The following is a 12,594-nucleotide window of genomic DNA, read 5'->3' as shown; positions in this document are numbered from 1 at the left end:
GTAAAATAAATAATAATATTTAAATGACGTTAAATAAAATTGCGAGTAAATAAAATGACCGTAAATAAAATAACAGTAAATAAAAATACGATGAGATATAAAATAGAACAATTATGCTTATTTAAACTTCTGTAACCATGATGTTTGACGTTTTAATTTTAATTTATTACTTTGGGTTAATTGTTCTTTGTCCTGGATTTATTTGAAACCTATCTGGTTTTCGTCCATAATAGTTCATAGGTCATAATTATAAAATGCTCGTCAAATTAACCTTATTCCCGAAGTCAAATATTCCAACTAATTAGAGATTCGAACTGTAACAAGGTTTTAATACTTTGTTTAATGATTACACCAGGTTATCGACTGTGTGTAATCCAAGGTTTTAATACTTTGTTAATAATTACACCAATTACCCTTGAATGTAATCCACCCCTGTTTTAATGAGTCCATTGACTATTAATCCATCCCCGTGTTCGGTCAAATGAACAATAATTTGTATTTATAAATATCCCGCCCATCGTATCCGATTAAGCGTATGTGGTTATATATAGATATGTCAAATTGTAACCTTTATATTAAATTAACGAGGTATCGTTAATTTAATATAAAGCCCATTAATAGCCCATAGTCTAATTTCCACAAGTATCGTTCTTTTGTCCAAACCCCAATTATGGTCCAAAATTTAATAACCCAATCTTAATATTTAGTCTAACATCAGGATTACTTCGGCTCAAATAAGCATAATAATAACTTAGTTACGAGACATTAATTTAAAAAGGAAAAACATAGCTTACAGTGATTATTTATCGCGTAGCGTTACCCGGACAGAGTTCTGACTTAAAACCCGTAAAACATTTCTTACAATAACCCAATTATTATTAAACTTAAATTAAAATTAAAATTATAAATATATATATTTATGTTACAGAGTAAGAAAGAAAATATGGTGCCTAAAACTCTCGAGCAAACTGTCTTTTTATAGAATGTTGGCCTGCTACAGTAACCCATGCGATCGCATGGGTTTTATGCCTATTTCCCATGCGATCGCATGGCCGCCAGATCCAGCTCACATATTTTTGTCTTTTAATTTGCCGACGGTTTTAATAAATATATATAATATATATATAATTTTAAGAATTATTTATATATTATATTATATTTATGTGCTTAGTTGACTTGTAATTTTAGGTCCGTTGCGTCGCGCGTTGATAGTTGGCTCAGGTCCCGGTTCCGGATTTTCGAACGTCCTTTCGTATAATTTAATATCTTGTACTTTGCGTTCCGCAACTTGTACTTTTGTAATTTTGAGACGTTTCTTATCAATAAATTGAACCACTTGGATTGTATCTTGTACATTTAAGCTTTTTGGACGTTTGCGTCTTCAAATCTTCATTTTTGCCTTTTGTCTTCGCACTTATTTATTTAAACGAATATTACTTGAAAATAGAACAATTGCAACTGAAAACTTTACATATTGGAAGGATATTGCACCTAAATATATGTTCATTTGGAGCACTATCAAATATCTCCACACTTGAACGTTGCTTGTCCTCAAGCAATACAGAACTTGAAATTAAATCACACGAATCACTTCTTTATTCTTCACACTTTATACATCAGTGATTTTGATATGGCGCTATGAACAATGATAGTAACAATAGAACCATGGTTAAAGGTGGGTGTGCCATCCATAGTTGCCTCGGGTTTAGGTCAACGACACTTGCAATCAAATAGCCGATTTACTTTCGGTTTCCAAAGCAAAGTGCACATTTGAAAGGCGGTTTACAGTCCCACATGACTATGAAAATGTAGATCCTTAAGGGAATTGGATCTTTATGAAAACATTTGATCTTTTGAAAATTCAATCTAGCTTTTACCCTAGATAAGTTTTCCAGAATAACCCTTCACCGGTGTTTGCAAATTATTTTTGTGGGTTTTGTGGGTTTCAAATTTGAAAATTTTAGCGCAAAACTTACGGTTTTGTGTCACCCACTTGCTAACCTTGTATTAGGAAAGAAACACGTCCAGTTTACTTGTTCCGTATATTACCTTTTGGTAAACTACCATCCGGTTGTAAAGGAAAGCGATGAACAAGAAACTGTTAAGGCAATGTCTAATGACATGCATTTGTTTATGGTCTAAAACGTGTCGGATGCTATTACTATCCTTTGTAGGAGCAATAGTAAAGATCATCCTATAATTTTTCGGTCTGGCACAAGGTCCTGTCTTCGACCATGCTATGCAACCACTGTTCTTATGGTTGACACCCGATTTGGTTCAGGTGACCTAATGAATTCCAGGTGAATTCTTAGGATTTTACGTTCAATGGTAATGAACGCATTGAAAATGGGTTTTTAGAAAACAAATCGGTTTGTATTTTGATCAAAATATTTTCTCGTTCAAGCTCGAGTTTAGATATCATTGAATTCCATGAGTTTGTAATTCTCAATCTTTAAGGTCAATCTCAAGGATTGAGTAATAATCGGCTTAAAAGCTAATTTTTAATCTTTAAGGAGATTATCCTTTCTGGGGGTCTGATTCATTAGTCTTATCAAGCTAATTTGCACGGCGCCCTCCCCATTTTACGAGACAGATCCTCTCATGGTTAGGATAAGTCTGACCACTTGGCGACCCTGTTTGATGCTGAGGTCCGTGGATTTCCTGCTGATTTTAGAGATGACTTTTCTAGATTTTTCGTCAACCTACAGCTGGTCTGGACGACAACTTCTTGACCTAAATCAAGAAGCGCGTGTCTTTTTCGGAAGACTTTACTTCCTTTTAATGATGGAATTAATTCATTGTATAGATCCATCTTTCTTTCAATAAACCGGGTAAAACAGTTAATTTAGTCCAAAACAAAAGTACCTGCAATAATCTTGTACAAAAATATGTGATATATGTTTTAAAGAACTTTGGTGAATTTTTCCTACACTTAGCTTTTATTTATTTTTTTTCTTTGCATTTTTATTCTTCTTTATTCCTTTTTAAATGAATTCTAGCGTTTTGGGTTGTTTCTCAATTTATGTCCTTTCCGAGGTAACAATAATTTCGGCATTAACACCTAGTTTTATCGTTCATAAATATGTATAAACATGATTTTTAGTTCATTTAGTTGAAATTTTTTCAAATTTTCACAAAATTTGGCAATTAAACCAAGTGTAAACCCGAGAGAATTTATAACCCTTCCCCACACTTGAGATCTTGCAATGCCCTCATCTGCAAGAAATCAGTAAAAATTTAAATTCACGAGGGTGATTAGCGTAGAAAAATGATTAAAAATACCGAGTTTGCAAACATATTGTTGTTATATCACATTTGATATTTTGCGTCTTGTCGTCAAAATTAGTACATTTTGCTGAACTTAAAGACAGTCTTTGAAAATGCGCTGTTTTACCCTGTTTTGTACATAAGATAAACTACAAACATATATATATATATATATATATATATATATATATATATATATATATATATATATATATATATATATATATATATATATATATATATATATATATATTTTAAATCTTTATTTATTAAAACAATTTAAATGAATAATTTTTTAAAATTTTGTTTCCTTTTACTTTAGGTAGTTTCGGTATGTTTACCTATTCCGTCCCTCAACAAAATTTAAAATTTGTCGTTTTGAAGCGATTGTTTTTAAAAGCAAAGATTCTTGGGTTTTTTAATTTTTTTTGGCATACTTTAAATTAATAAGATTAAAAATAATGATAATAAAATTTCTCGTCCCTCCCTTGGGTAAAGAAATTTCGGTTCAACGACCTAATCTTCAACTCACGACGAATTTTAGAAATCATTTTTTAAACTTAATGAAATAAAGTAAATTTTGTTTTTAAATTCACACAAAACTTAAATTTAAAAAACATATTAATTTCATACAAAACCTATAAAACAAAAAAAAAATTCAAAATGGAGGGAGAAAACTAGTTCTTTAGTGTCTACTACTGGAAAAGACCAATCGGATTCCATTCTCGGAACTACACGAGAACAGAACAACTAACTCCAGATAGCATTTTCTTTTTAGAACATTTGAATCTCCCCACACTTAGGTAGCTGTGGTGTCGAAATTGTGATTAACTTCATCGTCAATTTCTCTTGGACCATAATCAACTTGCATATCTGTGACTTTTTCTTTAAGCCAGTGACCAGCTTCTTCCGTAATATCCACAAATTCAGCTAGTTTCGCCTTTTCTTTAGGCGACAGATTGGATACTAACCGGTTACATAACTTAAAGTTCCCCTTACTTCTAGCATCATAAACCCGTTTAAAAAGTTTCTTCATTGAACTGTTAATAACGGGGTCATTTAATTTCGTATCAACTATGGGGTTCTTTGTTATCAGGTCATCATTAGGTGTTGCTTCATTTTCCCCACACTTAGGCGTTTTATTATTATTAAGCACTATCGTTGGAGTTGGTAAAACAACATGGTTCTTACCAATCGTTTTTGCTGGTTTAACGGTTTTGGTTGGTGGAGATTTAGACTTTCGAATCATAAAGGTGATCGATTTCTCATCATTACTAAGTGTCATTCTACCATTTCTTACATCAAATAACGCCCCGGTGGACGCTAAGAATGGTCGACCTAAAATTAGAGGAATGTTTGGGTCCTCTTCTATGTCAATGACAATGAATTCGACTAGAAAGGTTAAATTACCTACTTGAACGGGTAGGTTGTTAGCAATTCCAACTGGGTGCTTAATGGTTTGATCAAGGAGTCGAACGTTCATATCCGTTGGAGTTAACTTACCTACTCATAATCTCTTATATAATGAAAGAGGTATAACACTCACACTCGCACCTAAATCTGCTAGTGCATCATACATGACACAATCGCTAAGTAGACAAGGAACAATAAATTCACCCGGATCACCTACCCTAGGTGGAGGTTTTGGTGGAACTGTCTTCACCGGGTTTATTTTTATGGTTTTTATTTCTTTCACTTTCTTCTTCTTCTTCTTCTTCTTCTTCTTCTTCTTCTTTCCAGAGGTATCACAAACTTTGTTACCTATTACTTGCTCATACTCAACTCCTTTTCTTGGAAACGGGATGGGTGGTTTGTATGGTGCCACCACTGGCTTTACATACTCAGGTGGTGGTAGTGGTGTAACTTCTTCATTGTTACTCACATCTAAAACCTTCCCATCTTCTGATGCTGGTTTTTCAGAATTTGTTGACACCATGTTAACATTCTCATTTCGAGGATTTACTTCAGTATTACTTGGTAGCTTTCCTTGTTCCCTTTCACTCATCAATCTAGCAAGAGTACCTACTTGTTTTTCTAGATTCAAAATGGAAGCTTGTTGAGTTCTAAATGACTGATCAAACCTCTCATTCGTTTGGGTTTGAGTTTCAATAAATTGTGTTTGAGATTCAACTAGCTTAAATACCACTTCTTCCAGATTTGACTTTTTCTCATCGGTTTGTTGTGGTGGTTTATACAAGCTGGGTCTTTGTTGATTGAAAGTGTTGTTTTGAGTTGGTTGGTTATTCGGACCTTGTTGGTTATACGAGTTATTGTTGGGCCCATTAGGATTGTAAAGAATGTTTTGATTTCGATTGAAGTTTAGCCTTGGCGGTTGATAATTATTTTGATAATTATTTTCCGGCCTTTGGTTCATGTATGAAACATTCTCACGTTGTTCCATCGTTTGCTCAATGTTACAATCTTTCATTAAGTGTGGTCCACCGCATTGCTCACAACTGATTCGTATTGCGTGAATATCTTTATTCATCTTTTCCATTCGTCTCTCGAAAGCATCTATTTTTTGCGGAAACAGAATCAAAGTTATGGCTAGAATCGGCTCTAGCCGCTTTAGATGAATGAAAAATGTCTTTTTCCTGATGCCACTCATGAGAGTGGGATGCTGTGTTATCAATGATCTTGTGAGCTTCGGTTGCAGTTTTCTTCATAATGGGACCACCAGCTGCTGTGTCGATGTCTTTTCGTGTGGCGATGTCTACGCCTTTATAAAAGATTTGTACTATTTGAAAAGTATCTAAACCGCGTTGAGGACATCCTCTCAACATCCTTCCGAATCTTGTCCATGCCTCATATAACGTTTCATTTGGCTTTTGCTCGAACGTGGCAATTTCTCCTTGAAGTATCATGGATTTAGATGCCGGAAAGAATCTTTGAAGAAATTTCTCAACTAAAACATCCCATGTGTCAATCGTTCCTTCAGGTAACGATTCTAACCAATCTTTGGCTTCTCCCTTTAAAGTCCAGGGGAACAACATAAGATAAATAGTTTCATCCTCAACTTCTCGGATTTTAAATAGATTACAAATCCTATTAAAAGTTCGAAGATGTTCGTTTGGATCTTCTTTTGTTGTACCACCAAATTGGCACTGATTGGTGATCATGTGTAGGATTTGTCCTTTGATTTCAAAATTTGACGCTCTAACATCTGGCTGATTAATGGCGTGACCTTGGCCCGTGCGTATGGCTCTCATTCGGTCTTCCATACTTTGAGGTTCCGTTATTTCCATATTTGAATTTGTTGAATCCGAATCACTAGAAGATTCTGATTTAACGGTTTATGATTCGGGAGGAATTATTAGTGGTTCGGGATCTTGGAATTGTCCTTGAATATCCTCCGGGTTCTCAATTGTGAAATCAGGTTCAAAAAATGGATTATCGGAATTTTGATTTGGAGTACTTGTTCGACTAGGTGATGATTCTAAAGAAAAATCAATGGTGACAATATTGGCTAGATGTCTTGATCGAGTTACAGGTGGTGAACGTATGAAAGGTGGTGAACGTTTTGCTCGGTGCATTCACTAAATATCCTATTAGTTATAAAGATAAAAATTATATAAGTTATCAAATTAATAGACTTTTCTGATTTTGCCCACGTTTCGAATAGCCAATAGATGCAGCAGGTAGCCAGGACCCTTTAAATCGGAAGCCCACAACTCGCCACTAACAAATCCAACTATTACTACGAACCAGAAAATTTTGGATGTCTATCAATTTAACCGCTTAAAATAATTTTTTCGTTGAAATTTAAAGAAGATAAAAATCTATGTCCTAAAAACTAGAGCGTAGAAAGGAGAAAGAAAAATAAGCGCGCCGAAAAACGTCGAAAAATAAAAATAAGAAAAATGTCGAAAAATAAAAATAAGAAAAACGTCGAAATTTAAAAGTCTAAAAACTAAATCTAAAAAGCTGCGCCTAAAGATATTAAAGCTTAAAAGGAATTCTATATCCAAAACGGCAATAACTTAAAAGTCACTAAAATATATAAATGGCGTCGCAAAATTTTAAAGCGCCTAAATCTTAATCTAAAGAAAAAGCACTTAAGGAATTTTATGGCAAAGCCTAAGAATCTAGAAATAAAAATAAACTACGGCAAAATACTAGATTAAAACTAATTACGAACGAAAAATTATAAAATTACGCTTTAACTAATAAAAAGATATAAAATATAAAATAAGCTTAAAGTTATAAAAATACAATTTTATAAAAATATTATTTTTGTATTATTAATTTTATAAAAGTATCAATTTATAATTAATAAAACTAAATTAAACTAAATATTACAAATTAAATACAACTAAAACTAAATATTATTAAATAAAAAACCCTAATTATAATTAATTAATAATTATTATTATTTAAACGTAACCCTAATTCGTACAGCTAAGGTTTCAGACCTGTCAAACAGGCTTATGCAATCGCATGGGGATATAGTTATGATATCATGCGGTTGCATGAACAAGGAGTCCAGCAATATTTTGGGCTTTTAATCGGCTCGACCCAAATTTCTATTTATTAATTATTTGATTTCAGTTTTCTCTCTTGTTTTTAAGAAATAATATAATTTTACAAAAATAATATATTTTTACAAAAATATAGTTTTACTAAAATATAGCGTAAAAATATAGCGTTTCGCCGAGTCCCCGGCAGCGGCGCCAAAAACTTGATGTGTTGCGAGTAGGGTACGAAATACTATTATATTTTACTATAAAATACGACAAAATATTACACAAGTTTTATTAATTTAACGGATGGGTATACCTAAACCTTGCTACAACACTATAGGCAGTGTACCTAATCGTAGAGTAGTGTAGTTTTTAGTAAGTCCGGTTCGTTCCACAGGGAGCTGGTGATTACGTACTATATTTTTAAGTGATTATATTTATATAAAATATATAATTATATATAGTAATATTATTATTATAAAAATGGGGTTTTACCGTTTAATGACTGGTTTGTTGATTTTATATTTTAAACGTAAAGATAAATGACGATAATTAAAGTGAGTAAAATAAATAACAATATTCAAATGACGTTAAATAAAATTGCGAGTAAATAAAATGACAGTAAATAAAATAACAGTAAATAAAAATACGATGAGATATAAAATAGAACAATTATGCTTATTTAAACTTCCGTAACCATGATGTTTGACGTTTTGATTTTAATTTATTACTTTGGGTTAATTGTTCTTTGTCCTGGATTTATTTGAAACCTATCTGGTTTTCGTCCATAATAGATCATAGGTCATAATTATAAAACGCTCGTCAAATTAACCTTATTCCCGAAGTCAAATATTCCAACTAATTAGAGATTCGAACTATAACAAGGTTTTAATACTTTGTTTAATGATTACACCAGGTTATCGACTGTGTGTAATCCAAGGTTTTAATACTTTGTTAACAATTACACCAATTACCCTTGAATGTAATCCACCCATGTTTTAATGAGTCCATTGACTATTAATCCATCCTCGTGTCCGGTCAAATGAACAATAATTTGTATTTATAAATATCCCGTCCATCGTATCCGATTAAGCGTATGTCGTTATATATAGATACGTCAAATTGTAACCTTTATCTTAAATTAACGAGGTATCGTTAATTTAATATAAAGCCCATTAATAGCCCATAGTCTAATTTCCACAAGTGTCATTCTTTTGTCCAAACCCCAATTATGGTCCAAAATTTAATAACCCAATCTTAATATTTAGTCTAACATCACGATTACTTCGGCTCAAATAAGCATAATAATAACTTAGTTACGAGACATTAATTTAAAAAGAAAAAACATTGCTTACAGTGATTATTTATCGCGTAGCGTTACCCGGACAGAGTTTCGACTTAAAACCTGCAAAACATTTCTTACAATAACCCAATTATTATTAAACTTAAATTAAAATTAAAATTATAAATATATATATTTATGTTACAGAGTAAGAATGAAAATATGGTGCCTAAAACTCTCGAGCAAACTGTCTTTTTATAGAATGTTGGCCTGCTACACTAAACCATGCGATCGCATGGGGTTTATGCCTATTTCCCATGCGATCGCATGGCCGCCAGATCCAGCTCACATATTTTTGTCTTTTAATTTACCGACGGTCTTAATAAATATATATAATATATATATAATTTTAAGAATTATTTATATATTATATTATATTTATGTGCATAGTTGACTTGTAATTTTAGGTCCATTGTGTCGCGCGTTGATAGTTGGCTCAGGTCCCGGTTCCGGATTTTCGAACGTCCTTTCGTATAATTTAATATCTTGTACTTTGCGTTCCGCAACTTGTACTTTTGTAATTTTGAGACGTTTCTTATCAATAAATTGAACCACGTGGATTGTATCTTGTACATTTAAGCTTTTTGGATGTTTGCGTCTTCAAATATTCATTTTCGCCTTTTGTCTTCGCACTTATTTATTTAAACGAATATTACTTGAAAATAGAACAATTGCAACTGAAAACTTTACATATTGGAAGGATATTGCACCTAAATATATGTTCATTTGGAGCACTATCAATGGGTTCAAAGCCTACTTAATTATTGGAGACAAGAAGAAGGTGATCCCTTCCATCCATCACATTCTCCTCTTGGCGAAGAACCTGAAGCACTTACCGGCGAACTCATTCGAAAAACCATTTTCACACTCATTTTCAGATTATCTCGCCACGATTATATTCTATCCACAATTCTAAATCTTATTCATCCGCTCGTTTCGATCGACAATCATCCCGGAATAATGGAAGAAGTTAACGAGCTTCGCACTCGAGTAATAAATTTGGAGAATATGGTGCAAAACTTACCAGCTTCATCAACATCACCAGCACCAACAATACCATCAGTAACAGCACTGGTACCATCAACAATCCATGCCTCAACATCTCATTCTGTACCTCGAGTATAATCATCATACTACGTATCGTTCTACATCAATTATCTTCGTTCTTCATGGCGATTACGTAATCTCTAAAGTTTTAGAGATTATTTATTCTAGTTCTAACCGAAAACTAAATGAGATTAATATCACATTAACTCATTAAATCCATGATTATATCTGAAGAAAATATATATGTATATATATTTTCATAAAGATTATAATTAAAAATTCTTTCGTACAAACTGTTAATGGTAAAAATATTTCAACGGGTAGGTAATACCCGAGGATTATTTAGATTTCACATTAATAAGTTACACTGTACATTCTTCGAATCTGATTCAACAGTCATTTACTATCCTATTTACAACCACAGATATACGAATCCGTTCACCACAGAATAACCATTTTCATTCAATTTCATATTTGGATTTTGACCTATCAGAATTCAACAATTGGCATAATGAAGAAAACATTGGACAAAATAAAATTTGTTAGAAACAAACAAATTAACTATGAGAAATTTTGTTAAGAATCCACGCTAACAAAATCCTAGCTAACTGTTAATTCCTCATTATATTTATTTATCGCAATTTTAAATTCTCACAATTTTATTTATCGTCATTTAATTTCTGTTATTTATCTTACGCACTTTAAATATCGTCGGATAAATCGGGACACATATACAATGTTTTGACATATCATGTCGACGTCATCTATATATATTATTTGGAATAATCGTAAGTCACTCTATATCGCGGTAATGCTCGATTTAGCATATAAAGGGTCGAGGTTGATTCTAAAATAATATATATACTTTGAGTTGTGATCGAGTCTGAGACATGTATATAATGGGTCACGATATGTATTAATTAATTCGAATATTATATATTAAACTATATATGAATTATTGAAATACTAACTGTGGACTACCAACATTGGACAATTAAAATGAATTAAAATATTGATTATAACATATGAAACTAAACAATTCTTCAAGTTTGCCACTAGATTTTATCTTAAACCACATTTGTATCTTGACGATTACAATCTGAATTCAAACCTTCACGATTCTTGAAAACACCTCAATCGAGAGGATGAACCAACCGCACTTCATCTACGGAAGAAAAGATTGATGCCTATAGTTATGCACCTGAAAACACTCGAAACCTGAGTAAACGTTTAACACGTATCTGTGCTAGCTCCTTTGGCATTATTATTAGCAAAATTAACTTTACAATCCCTCTCCAAGGTAGCAAATTTTGTCATAGCTCCAACAAGACAACTTCGACTTTTCCTCCAGAGTAACTCTATTATTACACTGATATATACGATTAACCTTTCCATCATTATTACCGGGGAACCTTTTATATTCCACCACATTAGCAGTAAACTCACCAACAACTTCATTGATCTTTGACCTTTCGAAAAATCATTATATTCATTGAAACACTATCATGTACTCATCTACATCTTGTAACAATTATTGCCATACCAACTACCGGGAATTTGCAAACAGTATTTCGAATCTCGCAGTGTTTTTACATCAACAGTTATATGTATACATATAACATTTATCTCTTAGAAATATGATCTTCTATTCTGAAATTCTGAAAAGCACCCCGTCTACGAATCAATATTCTGAATTTTGAAAAAAAAACTGAATGATGCAGCAGAAACTGTAGACAACCGTAACAGTCAAAAGTTTGATGATAAAGAATAGTGTGTTGGCAAAGCTCAGAAAAAGAGAAGGTTTGAACTCCAAAGGATCCAAATGATTCAGTATCTGCTGAAGTCATTAACGAATACCTTTCTCCTGACTCTAAACCTAAACGAACAAATCTTCTTCATCATCCTTCAATATTAGAAATTCTAAGATATCGTCGTATCTTTCATTATAAATATCCTCGATATTTCTGAAAATATTTTCATAACTAATCTTTTCTGAAATCAATTATCTCTTCGCGTTATCAGTGTTACATCAGAAAGGAAACTGTTTTAGTTTCTGGATTCTGAAAGATTCGAATTTAAATTATGGATGTTTTTGAAGTAGTGTTGGGAACTGAAGCATGAGTTAGTATAATATAATGACACTTGATCAACGTGATTATATTACAGTAAGTCATGCTGAGTTTCTAATGAAACATGATGATTCACAGACCATAACATCATCATGTGCCATATTACACGACTCTTACATTCAATCTAATCTCTAAACATATCGAGAACATATTTTCCTGATAGTTCTATCTTTTCTCTTGAATTCTGGTAATTTAATCAATCAAGATCATGCTATTACAATCTCTTTCTTAGAACATTAGTCATGTTCATTAGAAACTTCATACCTACGAATTCTGGACCATTATTCGCTTGACTTAAAGTCAGGAAGAGAAAACAAAAGTATGGAACTCCAAAATATAAAGGAAACGA

This window comes from Rutidosis leptorrhynchoides, chromosome 2 (assembly GCF_046630445.1).
Source record: "Rutidosis leptorrhynchoides isolate AG116_Rl617_1_P2 chromosome 2, CSIRO_AGI_Rlap_v1, whole genome shotgun sequence".
NCBI lineage: Eukaryota > Viridiplantae > Streptophyta > Magnoliopsida > Asterales > Asteraceae > Rutidosis > Rutidosis leptorrhynchoides.
Note: the sequence above shows the minus strand (reverse complement) of the source record.